The sequence below is a fragment of the Puma concolor genome, chromosome C2 (assembly GCF_028749965.1).
Source record: "Puma concolor isolate L17-30 chromosome C2, mPumCon1.1.hap2, whole genome shotgun sequence".
NCBI lineage: Eukaryota > Metazoa > Chordata > Mammalia > Carnivora > Felidae > Puma > Puma concolor.
The window spans coordinates 28,394,825-28,409,286 of NC_141675.1; the positions used below are offsets into that span (position 1 = coordinate 28,394,825).

The window sequence follows — 14,462 nt, forward strand, 5'->3', positions numbered from 1 at the left end:
GCTGTTCCTTAAGCACACCAGAGATACTCCCACCTGAGGGCCCTTGCACTGGCTGCTCTCTTTACCTGGAATACTCTAAGTAGAGAATATGCTAGATAATACTCTTGACTATCCCCCCCACCCAGAGATCCACATAGCATATTATTACTGCCTTCAAGCCTTTGCTCACATGTCACCTTCTCAGCAAATTCTGTCCTTGCCACTCTGTTTAAAATTGTATTCTTCCCTTCTTCTATCCCCAGGAATCGTGCCCTGGGTTTTTTCCATAGTACTTATCAAATTGTATGACTAATTTATTACACAAATTTTTTAATGTGTACCTCCTCAGTAGTATGTAGGATCCATGAAGGCAGGAATCTTTCACTGTTTTGTCCATTGATATGTCCCACCTCCCTAGAAGACTGCCTGGAACATAGTAGGTACTTAAAACATATTTGTAGAAGGGAGGGAGGGAGGGGCGGGAGGTGGAGACAGAGGGAGGGAGGGAGGGAGGGAGGGAGGGAGGGAGGGAGGGAGGGAGGGAAGGAGGAAGGGAGGAAAGGAAAGGGGGAGAGAAGGAGAGAAGGGGGAGAGGGGGAAGAAAGGGAGGAGGGAAGGAAGGGAGAAGGGAAGGAAGGAGAGGGCACAGCATTTTAGCCATTCTTGGACAACTTCATTTAGCTGCCCTCTCTGGACCTCAGCTTTCATCTTGAAATAAAGCAAGAGTTGAAGCAGATGAACTCTAAGATACCTTCCACTTCTACATGCAATGATTCTATGAACTATGTGAATCCAAGGGGGTTCACAAAAGAGGCAAAGAGCATTTGGACCTTACTATGATGCAGAATCTCAGAACAAGTGGGAGCCCTGGTAGACTATGGCTGAGCCTCCTTCTTCCTATTCCCAGCCTGCCACGAGGCTTTCCTGGCTGAGTCACTTCAGCCATCCTCCAGATAATACTGGTCCCGGAGAAGCTGGAGCATCTATCCCACACCACCCCCTGATATACAGGCTACACTACCACAGTCTTCATGAGATCCCAACACATGTCTCTGCCAAATTTAAGTCACTAGAAATTACCACTTGATGTGCCCTAGTTAGACTGTGAAAGCTATAGTTAGTTCTGCCTTTGACTCTTTTCCCCATTACCCTTCTGTTTGCCACATCCTGTCGGAGCGACTGTGAATAAAGCCTCTGCTCTTGGTAGGCTGCTCACAAAACTGCTCCATGCCTCTAGCAGCAAACGGCCCTGTGAATCTCTCTGCTCTTGGGCAAAGAGTGCCTGAAATACAAGCTGCCACACCTGCTTCCCCCCTCCCCAACAGGACAAATGCTATTTCCCAAGAGAAGGGTAAAGGCTAAGCTGCAGGAAACATGGGATCCTGGCCCAGTGGGACCCTCACTGATGTAGAAAGACAAGGTCAGCATCTGTTGGCTGATTCCATCCCCACTACAGGAGCCAATCAAGAACTGGCAGGAGGATCCAGACCATGGAGAAGTCAGCAAGATACTGTCTCATGGCGTGAGGTACATATGCATCAGGGAAGCTTGTTAGTGTCACCCCACAGTCACCCAGAAAAGAAAATCTTTCAGCAAGAGTTAGGCTGGGGCCCGGGTCTCATCTCCCTTCTCAAACCTGAAACCTCACTGCTCCTACATGGACCACATCATAGAAATTACATGGTTTAGTGAGCCAGGCCAAAGCATTAGGAATTAGGGGATATATATCCTCTACCCAAAGAGGTTTTCTCCGAGAACAAGTGGTTCATTCACAAAAGACCCACCAAGCAGACCCAGAAAAGACACCGTTCCTAAAGGCTTGTCAAAGATCAAACTTGCCATAAACAATGAAGATACAGTTAATGTATCTTTTTTTTTTTTTAATTTTTTTTTTAACGTTTATTTATTTTTCAGACAGAGACAGAGCATGAACGGGGGAGGGTCAGAGAGAGAGGGAGACACAGAATCGGAAGCAGGCTCCAGGCTCTGGGCCATCATCAGCCCAGAGCCCGACGCGGGGCTCGAACTCACGGACCGTGAGATCGTGACCTGAGCTGAAGTCGGACGCTTAACCAACTGAGCCACCCAGGCGCCCCTAATGTATCTTTTTATGAAGTCTGACCACTGACTCCTATAAGACGTAGACTGGTCCTCCTGCCTGAAATGTCTTCCACCTACTTCTTCACCTAGAAAACTGCTACTCATCCTTCCAGACTCAAAGAAAATGTCCTCTGTGAAAACTTACCCAATCCTTCCCGAGCCTAAATACACCCACACATCCACCTCCCAATGAAATCACTATCTTCTCTTAAGACAGTGGGCACTTTATCTTACCTTGGGTATATTGGGTGGCTCAGTTGGTTGAGTGTCTGACTCTTGATTTTAACTCAGGTTATGATCCCAGGTTCGTGGGATCGAGCCCCATGTTGGGCTCCACACTGAGCACAGAGCCTGCTTAAGATTCTCTCTCTCCCTCTGCCCCTCTCCTGCCCTCTCACTCTCTCTCTCTCTAAATGATTTTTAAAAGAGTACACTTGGGGCGACTGGGTGGCTCAGTCAGTTAAGCATCTGACTCTTGGTTTCAGCTTAGGTCACGATCTCAAAATGCATGAATTTGAGCCCCACCTCAGCCTCTGTACTGACATCGTGGAGCCTGCTTGGGATTCTCTGTCTCCCTCTCTCTCTGCCTCTCCCTCACTCATTCTTTCTCTCTCAAAAGAAATAAACATTAAAAAAATCTTTTATAAAAGAGTACACTAGGGGCGCCTGGGTGGCTCAGTCGGTTAAGCGTCCGACTTCAGCTCAGGTCACGATCTCGCGGTCCGTGAGTTCAAGCCCCGCGTCGGGCTCTGGGCTGATGGCTCAGAGCCTGGAGCCTGCTTTGGATTCTGTGTCTCCCTCTCTCTGCCCCTCCCCCATTCATGCTCTGCCTCTCTCTTTCTCAAAAATAAATAAACGTTAAAAAAAAAAAAGAGTACACATCTTGATGAACACTGAGAAACGCATAGAATTGCTGAATCATTACATTGTATACCCGAAACTAATATAACACTGTCTGTTAATTATACTTGAATAAAAATACAATAAACCATTGTCTTCTATATAATATCTCCTTTGTTCATAATTTGGTTAGTCCACAAACACCTTGAAGAAATAGGCCTATACCAAAAATGCTTAATTTAGAGCATTGGTGGTTCAGTGGTAGAATTCTCGCCTGCCAAAAATGCTTGTGACACCTTCTTATCTCATTAATTGGATTCATATTATATATTTTAATGTTATTATCCAATGATGAACCATAACAATAAGAGTAACAAAAACATTTTCAGAACAAACAATAGCTAAATCCCATACACATGGCCATTTCCCTTGTCCTCAAATTTAGTATATCTCATTTGCTTTCTATGTAAGGATTTTCAGTCTCTTCCACCAGAAACAACTAAGAAAAAAAAATGCCCAACAGTATAATACAAGGTGACACAACTTCACAGTTGTTCTCCCTACTTTACCTGATGAAAATTACTTTCCTGCTTAACAATTTTCAACTTTACCTCAAACAAAAGCTGCCCACACTTGCCAGGAATGTAGACATCAGAGCTAAAGGTGACAAACACATCAATGTTGGATTCTTATTCAAAGTCAGTTTTCAAGCTTGAAATCTCATCTTATGTCACTACCATTTTGAAGATTGGAGAGAAGAAAAGTGTAGGAATGTTCAGTCCAGCTGGCTGGGAGATAATGAGACAGCTAGTTCCTGCAGTAAATTGACATTTGGTGGAGATCTATCAATAGACCTTCATTAGACACTGTCGGTTCAGCCTACGCAGAAGTGAATTTTCTCTAGTCTGGTCCTCCCAGAAGGTGGAACAGTCTCTTGTCACAAAAGATACTTTTAAGGAGAAAAGGACTTAGATCATGAATGAAAACCAGAGGAGAGTCCATGGAAATGGACAAAGCCCAACTAGGAAGGGTTTCTCTAAGTCAGGGGTTGGCAAACTTTTCTATAAAGGGCACATACTAAATATTTTCAGTTTTGCAACACATAAGATCTCTGTAGCAACTACTCAACTCTGCCGTTGTAGCATGAAAACTGCCATACTCAATAGAAAACTGAAAGGACCTGTGTTCTAATAAAGCTTTAATTTCACCAACAGGCAATTAGCCAAAGTTTGCTAACCTTTGTTCAGTATTTCCCGAAGCACTGTAAACATACCACACAGGTACATGGGTATACTGAGTGACTTTAAGTAGCTCACAAAGAAATATTTTAAAATTTTAAGTTATGTTTGTGATTTCATGTTTACTAGACACAAATATATAATTACCTTACCAAAGTCAAATTCATGGATATTATTGCTTAGGATAAGGCTAAATTTATTTATTTTTTTAAAAATGTTTATTTATTTATGTATGTATTTATTTATTTTTGAAGAGAGAGAGAGAGAGAAAGAGAGCATGAATAGGGGAGTGGCAGATAGAGGAAGAGAGAGAATCCCAAGCAGGCTCCAGGGTGTTAGTGCAGGTCCCAATACAGGGCTTGATCTCACAAAACATGATATCATGACCTGAGTTGAAATCAAGAGTCAGATGCTTAAAACTGACTGAGCCATCAAGGCACCCCAAGGCTAAATTTATTTTTAAATTAAAAAACACAAGTTGGGAATGCAAGCTGGTGCAGCCACCCTGGAAACCAGTATGGAGTTTCCTCAAAAAACTACAAATAGAACTACCCTATGACCCAGCAATTGCACTACTAGGCATTTATCCATGGGATACAGGTGTGCTGTTTCCAAGGGACACATGCACCCCCATGTTTATAGCAGCACTATCAACAATAGCCAAAGTATGGAAAGAGCCCAAATGTCCATCGATGGATGAATGGATAAAGAAGATGTGGTATATATACAATGGAGTATTACTCAGCAATCAAAAAGAATGAAATCTTGCCATTTGCAACTACATGGATGGAACTGGAGGTTAGTGAAATGAGTCAGTCAGAGAAAGACAAAAATCATATGACTTCACTCATATGAGGACTTGAAGAGACAAAACAGATGAACATAAGGGAAGGGAAACAAAAATAATATAAAAACAGGGAGGGGACAAAACAGAAGAGACTCATAAATATGGAGAACAAACTGAGGGTTACTGGAGGGGTTGTGGGAGGGGGGATGGGCTAAATGGGTAAGGGGCACTAAAGAATCTACTCCTGAAATCATTGTTGCACTATATGCTAACTAATTTGGATGTAAATTTAAAAAAATATAACAAGCTAATAAAAATATATATATAACTAGATCCTGAATAAATGACAAAATCAATATTTCCAAAGCATTGCTGAGCTCACAACAAAGTAAGGCACAGCACCAAACAGGTCGTGAGGGAGGGGGAGAAAGAGTGAGTAAGCTATAACCAGAAAGATGAGCAATGAGGAGGATCAAAAACCTGTGTTTCCTTGAGGGAACATGTCAAAACTAGCATTAGAAAAGGGAGACTAGACTGAGGGCAAGGTGGGAACCTAATTTAAGTCCTCTGTATTAGGCTTACATTCTCAAAAGAAATTTTAAAAAGAAATTAAAGTGGTCCTGAATCCCACTGGCTCCCAGTAGAAACACATACGAATCCTATCCAGTGAGAGCAACTCCCAATTTAGGCTCTCAGTAATCTCCCAGAAGAAGGTCAATTAGATGTGATCTCACAGCACAAACTACCAATACACATGGAAACAATCACCATGAAAATATACTGTATTATCAGATACAAAGTATAAAACATAAATGAAATATTTAAAGAAATAAAAAATAAAAATAAACAAAAAAGACCTTTATACCAGAAAGTCTCGTCGGAATATAAAAATCAATAAGCTAAAGTTTTAGAATTAACATAAATAACTGAAAGTGAAAATTCCGTTGAAGTGTTAAGGATAAACTGGTTTAATACAGCTGAAGAGGTATTAGTGAAGTGAACAATAAGTGATATTGCCACAATTGGACATTCGTGTAAGTGAAAAGAATCTTGACCATAGCTCACATATCATACAAATATTAATCAAAATGGATATTACACCTAAAGGTAAAACCTAACCTTACAAAACTTCTAGAGAAAATTTTAAGGAAACGTTTTTGTGACATTGAATTAGGCAAAGATTTCTTAAATATAACACCAAAGGCAGAGTTGATAAAAGAAAAAAAAATGATAAATTGCTCTTCATCAAAATGTAAAACTTCTGCTCCACCTTTTTTTAAGTTTTTATTTAAATTCCAGTTAGTTACGTGGCAATGAGAAAGAATGAAATATGGCCCTTTGTAGCGACATGGATGGAACTGGAGAGTGTGATGCTAAGTGAAATAAGCCATACAGAGAAAGACAAATACCATATGTGTTCACTCTTATGTGGATCCTGAGAAACTTAACAGGAACCCATGGGGAGGGGAAGGAAAAAAAAAAAAAAGAGGTTAGAGTGGAAGAGAGCCAAAGCATAAGAGACTCTTAAAAACTGAGAACAGGGCGCCTGGGTGGCGCAGTCGGTTAAGCGTCCGACTTCAGCCAGGTCACGATCTCGTGGTCCGTGAGTTCGAGCCCCGCGTCGGGCTCTGGGCTGATGGCTCAGAGCCTGGAGCCTGTTTCCGATTCTGTGTCTCCCTCTCTCTCTGCCCCTCCCCCGTTCATGCTCTGTCTCTCTCTGTCCCAAAAATAAATAAACGTTGAAAAAAAAATTAAAAAAATAAATAAATAAATAAATAAATAAATAAAAACTGAGAACAAACTGAGGGTTGATGGGGGGTGGGAGGGAGGGGAGGATGGGTGATGGGTATTGAGGAGGGCACCTTTTGGGATGAGCACTGGGTGTTGTATGGAAACCAATTTGACAATAAACTTCATAGATTTAAAAATAAAAATAAATTCCAGTTAGTTAACATACAGTGTAATATCAGTTTCCTGTGTACAATTTACTGATTCAATACTTAACATACAATATGCGGAGATTGTCACAACAAGTGCACTCCTTAATCCCCGTCACCTATTTCACCCACCTCCCCTCTAGTAACCATCAGTTTGTTCTCCATAGTTAAAAGGCAAAAAATAAAAATACACTAAAAAATAAAAAATAAGAAAAAAACCTTTTTCTTGGTTTGCCTCTCTCTTTTTTTCCCTTTGCTCGTTTGTATTGCTTCTTAAATTCCACATATGAGTGAAATCATATGGTATTTGTCTTTGTCTGACTGACTTATTTTGCTGAGCATAATACTCTTTAGCTCCATCCACATTGTTGCAAATGGCAAGATTTCATTCTTTTTTATGGCCGAGTAATATTCCATTGTATCTTCTTTATGCACTCATCAATCAATGGACATTGAGCTGTTTCCATAATTTGGCTATTATAGATAATGTTACTCTATATTTTGAAAGATACCATTAAGGGAATGAAAAGATAAGCCCCACACTTGCAAAAAATATTTGTAACTTACATGTCTGATATAGGACTTGTATTCCAAATCTATAAGAACTGCTCTCAACACTCAATAATAAGGAAACAAACAACCCCTCCCAAAATAAACATACTTTGCCAAAGAAAATACACATATATCAAATAAGTCATTAGACATCATTAGTCAAGATTACTAGCCAGTAGAAAGTAGGAAATTAAAACCACCATGAAACACAGCTTCACATAGAATAAAATGAGCAAACGAAAAATAATGACAGTATCAAGTGTGGGTGACAACACAGAGCAATTGGAAGACTCATATATTGCTTATGGAAGCTCAGCATGTTAGAACCATTTTGGAAAACTGTTTATTAGTCTCTCACAAAGTTAAGCATACACTTACCATATGACCCAACAATCCCACTCCTAGGTATGAACCTAAGAGAAATGAAAATTTATGTTCACACAAAAACCTACATGTGATTATTCATACAACATTTATAATCACCAAAAACAACTCAAATCTCCTTCAACTGATAAATAAAATGCGGCACATTCACTCAGTGAAATAATTCTCAGTAATAAAAAAGAAATGACTACTGAAGTACACAACAACATGGATGAATCCCAAATGTATTAGGCACCATTCGTTCAAAAGGCCATCCTTTCTCCATTGAATTTATACTGCACCTTTGTCATAGATAAGTTGCCAATCATCCAGACAGAAAAGTCGTAAGGAAACATCAGACTTAAACTACATGTTAGACCAGATGGATTTAACAGACACTTACAGAACATTCCATCCAACAACAGCAGAATACATTCTTCTCAAGCACACATAGAACATTCTCCGGGGTGGATCATATGTCAGGCTGCAAAAGAAGTCTTAATAAATTTAAGATGATCCAAATCTTATCAGGCATATTTTGCAACCACAATGGCATGAAACTAGAAATCAATTATAAGAAGAAAACTGGAAAATTCACAAATAGGTGATGATTAAAAAACATGCTACTGAACAACCAATGGGTCAAAGAAGAAATCAAAAGAGAAATCAAAAAATATCTTGAGACAAAGGAAAATGGTAACCCAACATACCAAAATTTTAGATATAGCTAAAAGAGTTCTAAGAGACAACAGTAATAAACAACCTAACTTTATACCTCAAGGAACTAGAAAAACAAGAACAAATTAAATGCAAAGTTAGTCAAAGAAAGGAAATAACAAAGATCAGAGACTAAAAAGCCAATAGAAGAGATCAATAAAAATCGTTCTTAAAATGTAAACAAAACAGACATTTAGCTACATTAAGACAAAGTAGTTAAGACTCAAAATTAGAAAGAAAAGACATTATAACTGCTACAAATGCAAAGGATCATAAGAGACTACTATTAATAATACACCAACAATTTAGAAACGTAGAATACATAAATTCCTGGAAACATACAACCTACATGAACAAATAGAAAAACTGAGCAAAACAATAACTAGTAGGTAGATTGAATCAGTAATCAAAAACCTCCCAACAAAGAAAAGTTCAGGACCAAATGACTTCATTGGTGAATTCTACCAAACATTTAAGGAAGAATTAATACCAGTCCTTCACAAACTCTTCCAAAAATAGAAGAGGACAGAAACTTCCAAACTCATTTTACAAGGCCAATATTACCCTGATACTAAAATCAGACAAGGACACTACAGGGAAAGAAAATTATAGGCCAATATTCTTGGTGAACATAGATGCAAAAATCCTTAACAAAATAATAGCAAACCAAATTTAATAGTACATTAAAAGGATCATGCACTATGATCAAGCGGGATTTATTTCAGCAATGCAAGGATGCTTCAACATCTGTAAATCAATGTGACACAAAACATCAACAACAAAAAGGATAAAAATCATATGTTTATCTCAATAAATGCAAAAACCACCCTTGAAAAAATTTGATGTTCTTTCATGATAAAAACTCTCAACTAGGAGTACAGAAAACGTACATCAAGGTAATAGCCCACAGCTAACATCAGCTTTTCCTCTCATATCAGGAATGAGACAAAGATGCCTACTCTCACCACAATTATTCAGTACCAGAATTCCTAGCCAGAGCAATTAGACAAGAAAAACATAAAATCTTCCAAATCAGAAAGGAAGTAATGTTATCTCTATTTGCAGATGACAAAACTTTATATAGAAAACCCTAAACACACCACCAAAAAACTGTTGAAATAAACAAATTCAGTAAAGTTGCAGGATACAAAAATCACTATACAAAACTCAGTTGTGTTTCTATACACTAACAATGAACTATCAGAAAGACAAATCAAGAATATAATTCCATTTACAATTACATCTAAAAGAATAAATACCTAGGAATAGATTTAACCAAAGAAGCAAAAGGCCTGCACACTGAAAATTATAATACAGAAATGAAAGAAATTAAAGAAGACACAAATCAATGGAAAGATATTCTGTATATGTTAATATTTTTATTTAATTTTTTTTTAAAAAGGAGAAGAATGCCATGTCAACACTTGTCACAAAAGGCTATAAAGTCACACAAGCTCAAGATATTAAAAAGGTAACATCAATTTATTTCACCCACATGGTTTTCCTTTTTGGAGACTTTTTAACATCACTTCCCAGCCTGCAGAGTAATTGTAGAAGATCTAACCATTAAGCCAAGTCTGAAATCCACATCCTCTGAGTCTGGATTTGCTTCTCAACCTCAACCTCCTGAACCACAGTGACTATAACCAGCTTGTTTTTTCAGAGGACTTTCAGGATGCATTAAAGCAGAGGGAGAAATCTGGCAGCCCGTGGCAAAACCAACCAGCAGATTCTATCTCACATACACAGTGATAGTTTGCACAGTATTTTAAGTTTTTAATTTGTTAACATTAAAAATTATCTTCACATAAAACCTTCATTTCCCACTTCTCTTTAAAAATATCAAAATATGGCAACAAAGAGCCTACATTATCACTGGAAGGAAATCTGCTCCGGGCATGTAGAAGCTGCCTCTGCAAACAGGACATGATTTTTTATTTGTTCAGAGTCCTTTTCCCTCCTTTTTGTCTCCTTTATCCTGACACTGAGCAACAGTTTCCTTTTATCACCACACTTGTGCTGCCATTTTTATTAAAGAGTTAAAAGTGAGGAGCGCCTGGGTGGCTCAGTTGGTTAAGCATCCAACTCTTGCTTTCGGCTCAGGTCATGATGCCCATTTATGGAATCAAGCCCTGCATCAGGCTCTGTGCTGACAGTGTAGAGCCTGCTGGAGATTCCCTCTCCATCTCTCTCTGCCTCTCCCCTGCTCATTCTCTCTCTCTCTCTCTCTCTCTCTCTCTCACACACACACACACACACAACACACACACACACCCACAATAAGTAAATAAACATTTTAAAAAGAGTTAAAAGTGAGATTGTTTATGTCTCAACATCTCTAAAATAAGGTGAAAGATTTAAAAAAAAAGAAAGCAGCCATGTGTTTTAAGACAATAAGAGAAAGCTTATTTCCTTGCTGGAACATGTCAGAAGGTAGAGGACAGTAAAGTATCCTCCAAAATGAGAAGTCGTCTTGAGAATGAAAAATGACCCAAGCCACTCCATGCCATTTACAGTCTAATGTAGGGGGAATCAGGCAGGCAACAATCCAGGCAGTATACAACTATTCACCACCCAAAATACTCTTCTTCTCCGTCAAGTCTGGTCTTTAACCCACAGCTTTTATACAGCAAGAGGCATTGTAGTGAGTCAAAGGGTAGTTATCTAAAGTGGCACCATGTGTGCTCCAGTCATCTCTACTAGTTAGCTAAAGTGGAGCCTTCAATGAGTCACTTTAGGGAAGATCAGAACAAGGCTTCTCACATTCTGGTCAGGGCATACATTAACCCTCCATGGTGCCTGGAACACGTAGCCCTGAGGGAGGCCACTGTGTGGACATGAACAAGATAGTGGGCCAAAGATGGAGTCAGTGTTGTCAGCACCCCACAGCGTGGTTTCTTTCCATATGGGTTCAATATAAAAAATAAAATAAGTGAAAGTGAATCTGAGGGAAATAAATGTCATTAAAGGTGGTCCAATGAAGTAAATCATAACAAAGACTACTCTCTGAACAAATTCAGATATTTGAGTTCATGACTCTGGATTGAAGGAATCTTTGAACACTTCCCCCTAATAATAATATCTGTAATAGTTCTTAACTGTTCCTAGTGATTTCTGTTTTTGTCTAATCCAAAAGAAGTCCTTGGTATCCTGTCCCTACCATGACTTGTTATTGGTAGGGATACATAATTTCCACTCCGATACATAATTTCCACACATGTAAGTTAAGAGAAAATGGAAAGGAATGACAATTACCTATTTCCCCAAGACTTTAGGCCTCATTTTAGTCTTGGCCTGATTTTCTTAGGGTTCTGGGTATATAACAAAGGCTAATGTATCAGCCAAATATGCAATCACTGAAAAATAGTTGAGAGTTTTAGATGGGAAGGTTCCTGTGAAATACTTTCTTGAATGTCCAGAAAGGTTTTTCTTAAACTCAATAAAATTAAGTCTTTTCAGGAGGCTGTAAGAATAGGAATTTATTTCCCTCAATTCAGCTTGTGAGATTATGGTTGCCATCTACAAGATACTCCATGATTTGATTATTTTCCTAGAAGATTTCAGAGGGAGGTGGAAAAGAACAAAGAATAGGAAATTAATTTTGACAACATACCAAACACTGATACACAGCAATAGTTAAATCTCACAGCAGCCATGGGAAATACAAGTATTTTTGTCCTACCTATGGGTGAGGAAACCAAGGTTTACACTGATGAAATTACTTGCCCAAAGTCACATAAAAAGTAAATGACAAGAGTCAGAATTTGTTTTGTTTTGAGAGAGACAGAGAGAGAGACAGCGTGAGTGGGGGAGGGCAGAGGGAGAGAAAGAAAGAGAAAATCTGAAGCAGGACTCAATGTCAGGACCGTGAGATCATGACCTGAGCCAAAATCCAGACTCAGATGCTTAACTGACTGAGCCACCCGGGAGCTCCAAGAGTCAGATTTTGAACTCATGCCTGTGTGCCAACCCTCTGTTAGTCCACTACTGAGGTTTTGGAAGTGTGTTTCCTGCACCCTCAGCCACAGCATTACAGACTCATTACAAATGCAAATCCTTGGGCCTCATCCCAGACCCTCTGAAAAACCAAACAAACAATCCTCTAGGCATAGAGCCCAGCAATCTATTGTTTTAATAGGCGCCCAGGTGATTCTATTGCACACTCAAATTCAAGAACTACTGTGCTGTGCCAGACCAATTCATGAAATCGGAGGAGACCGAGTGTTTCAAAGAGACAAGGTGCTGAACAGGCAGAGTCTTCATAAAGAGTGCACACACTGGATAGCCTCTAGCTTGGACCCTGGGAACAGCCTGGGGAAAGGATTCCTACTTATAAATACATGTTGAGAATGAGACTTAAAAGATAATACACAGGCATAGCTGATGCCCTAAAAAAAAAGATGGAAACATTTAGTTGCTCCTTTTGGAGGATTTTAAAGCTGGAAAGAGACTGACAAGTAGCCCAGTTGCAAGACTCAGAAAGGTGAACTGATTTGTCCCAAATCCCGCAACTAGTTGGTTAGCAGCAGAGCCAGAAGCAGAATACAAGTTACCCAAATCTAGTTTGTGCATATTCTATTATGCCTCCAATTCTTTCGCTCTACTTCCCATTAACCATTAGCTATAGCACTGTGTTTTCCTCTTTCAAGTCACAACACGCAATCTGAGACGATTTTTAACTTTGAAATTCTGAAAAAGGATTCCAATGTTTTTTTTCAACCTTTCTACTTCCTTGGCTCTGGGCCAAGGAAGTCAGCCACCTGTTCTTAATTCATTTTTATCAGCTAGAGAATAACTGAGAGATGCCAGCACTAACCTCGCCCAGAAATAGGGCATAGGGGCCCCTGTTAAGGATGCCGAAGTCAACAGGGAAATTGTGGGGACAGCTGGCAGGCAGAGATGTAATCAAGAATGCAGATACAATGAGTGCCTGCTGTCATCTGGAACTGTTTCCTTCCTAGGTTTCCCAGCTCATCATAACACAGTTTGTTGGAAGGAGATAGCATGACTTGCTCCCCATAATAGGTGGCATAGGTAAGGCACCATGAGTGGGTAGGGCTCACCAGGGCAAGAAGTAAGGGCACATCAAACCAACGACTATGTTGGAACCCAGGTACGGGATTAAGGAGAGACTTGAAAAGGGTCCCAAATATGGTCAAATTAAGAAGACATGCAGAGTCAAAAATAGGTATTCAGGGGAAAAGGATAATAAGAAAGGAGGTGAGCATCAAATTACCAAAAACATCAGTTGGCATTTGTGGCTTTTTTTTTTTTAATTAAGCAGGAGCTGGTCCAGTAAGTGGGTTTCCTCGTTTAATGGGTTAGGGTCAGAAGTTGGACAAATACTGGTTAGCTAGACTTACCGAAGTTCCCATCTTTCATCAAGTCTGCTTATCTACAAAGACAATACTTGAAATTTGTCCTCCCGCGGCTGCACCTGGCCAAGTAACTGTGAAGATGCAACTAAAGTGCTGTACACAGAAAAGGCTATGGGACGTAGGGGCTCTTCAAATGCAAGGGAATGATATTACCATGTCATCATTTCAATGGCTCCTCTGTAGCATTTTGGATCAGAGAGACAGGTGGTTCATTTGTGGGCTCTCGGGCCCACAAGGGGACAGAACTCGGGAACGCTAAGAGGGGAAGTCCCAGTAAACAGTACAGCAAAGTTTTCTTATCTGGCTGGGATTTATACTCCCATCACCAAAGCCACCAACTGTTAGACTTGTGATCCCCTTTATTGTTTCCCACGGCAACAACAGGAGGAGTGATTTTCACTTGCAAGATGCAACACGCACCCCAGTTACTGGGCCAGACACTTACTGCAAAATGGATGAATACCTTGTTCTTAAAGACTCTATTATTCTTTAAGACAGATAAAAGAGAAGCAGAGGATCTAGCTTACCTCCAGGACCCTTTGCTAAAACTACCCACTGGGTTATAAACTCT

The 14,462-nt window shown here is 39.6% G+C and overlaps 1 protein-coding gene across 1 annotated transcript in view; it reads right to left on the minus strand.

The window, feature by feature from the left end:
- The window catches only part of CPNE4 (copine 4), a 626,987-nt gene that overhangs the window by 569,430 nt on the left and 43,095 nt on the right, over positions 1-14,462 (minus strand). The window lies entirely within an intron of this gene.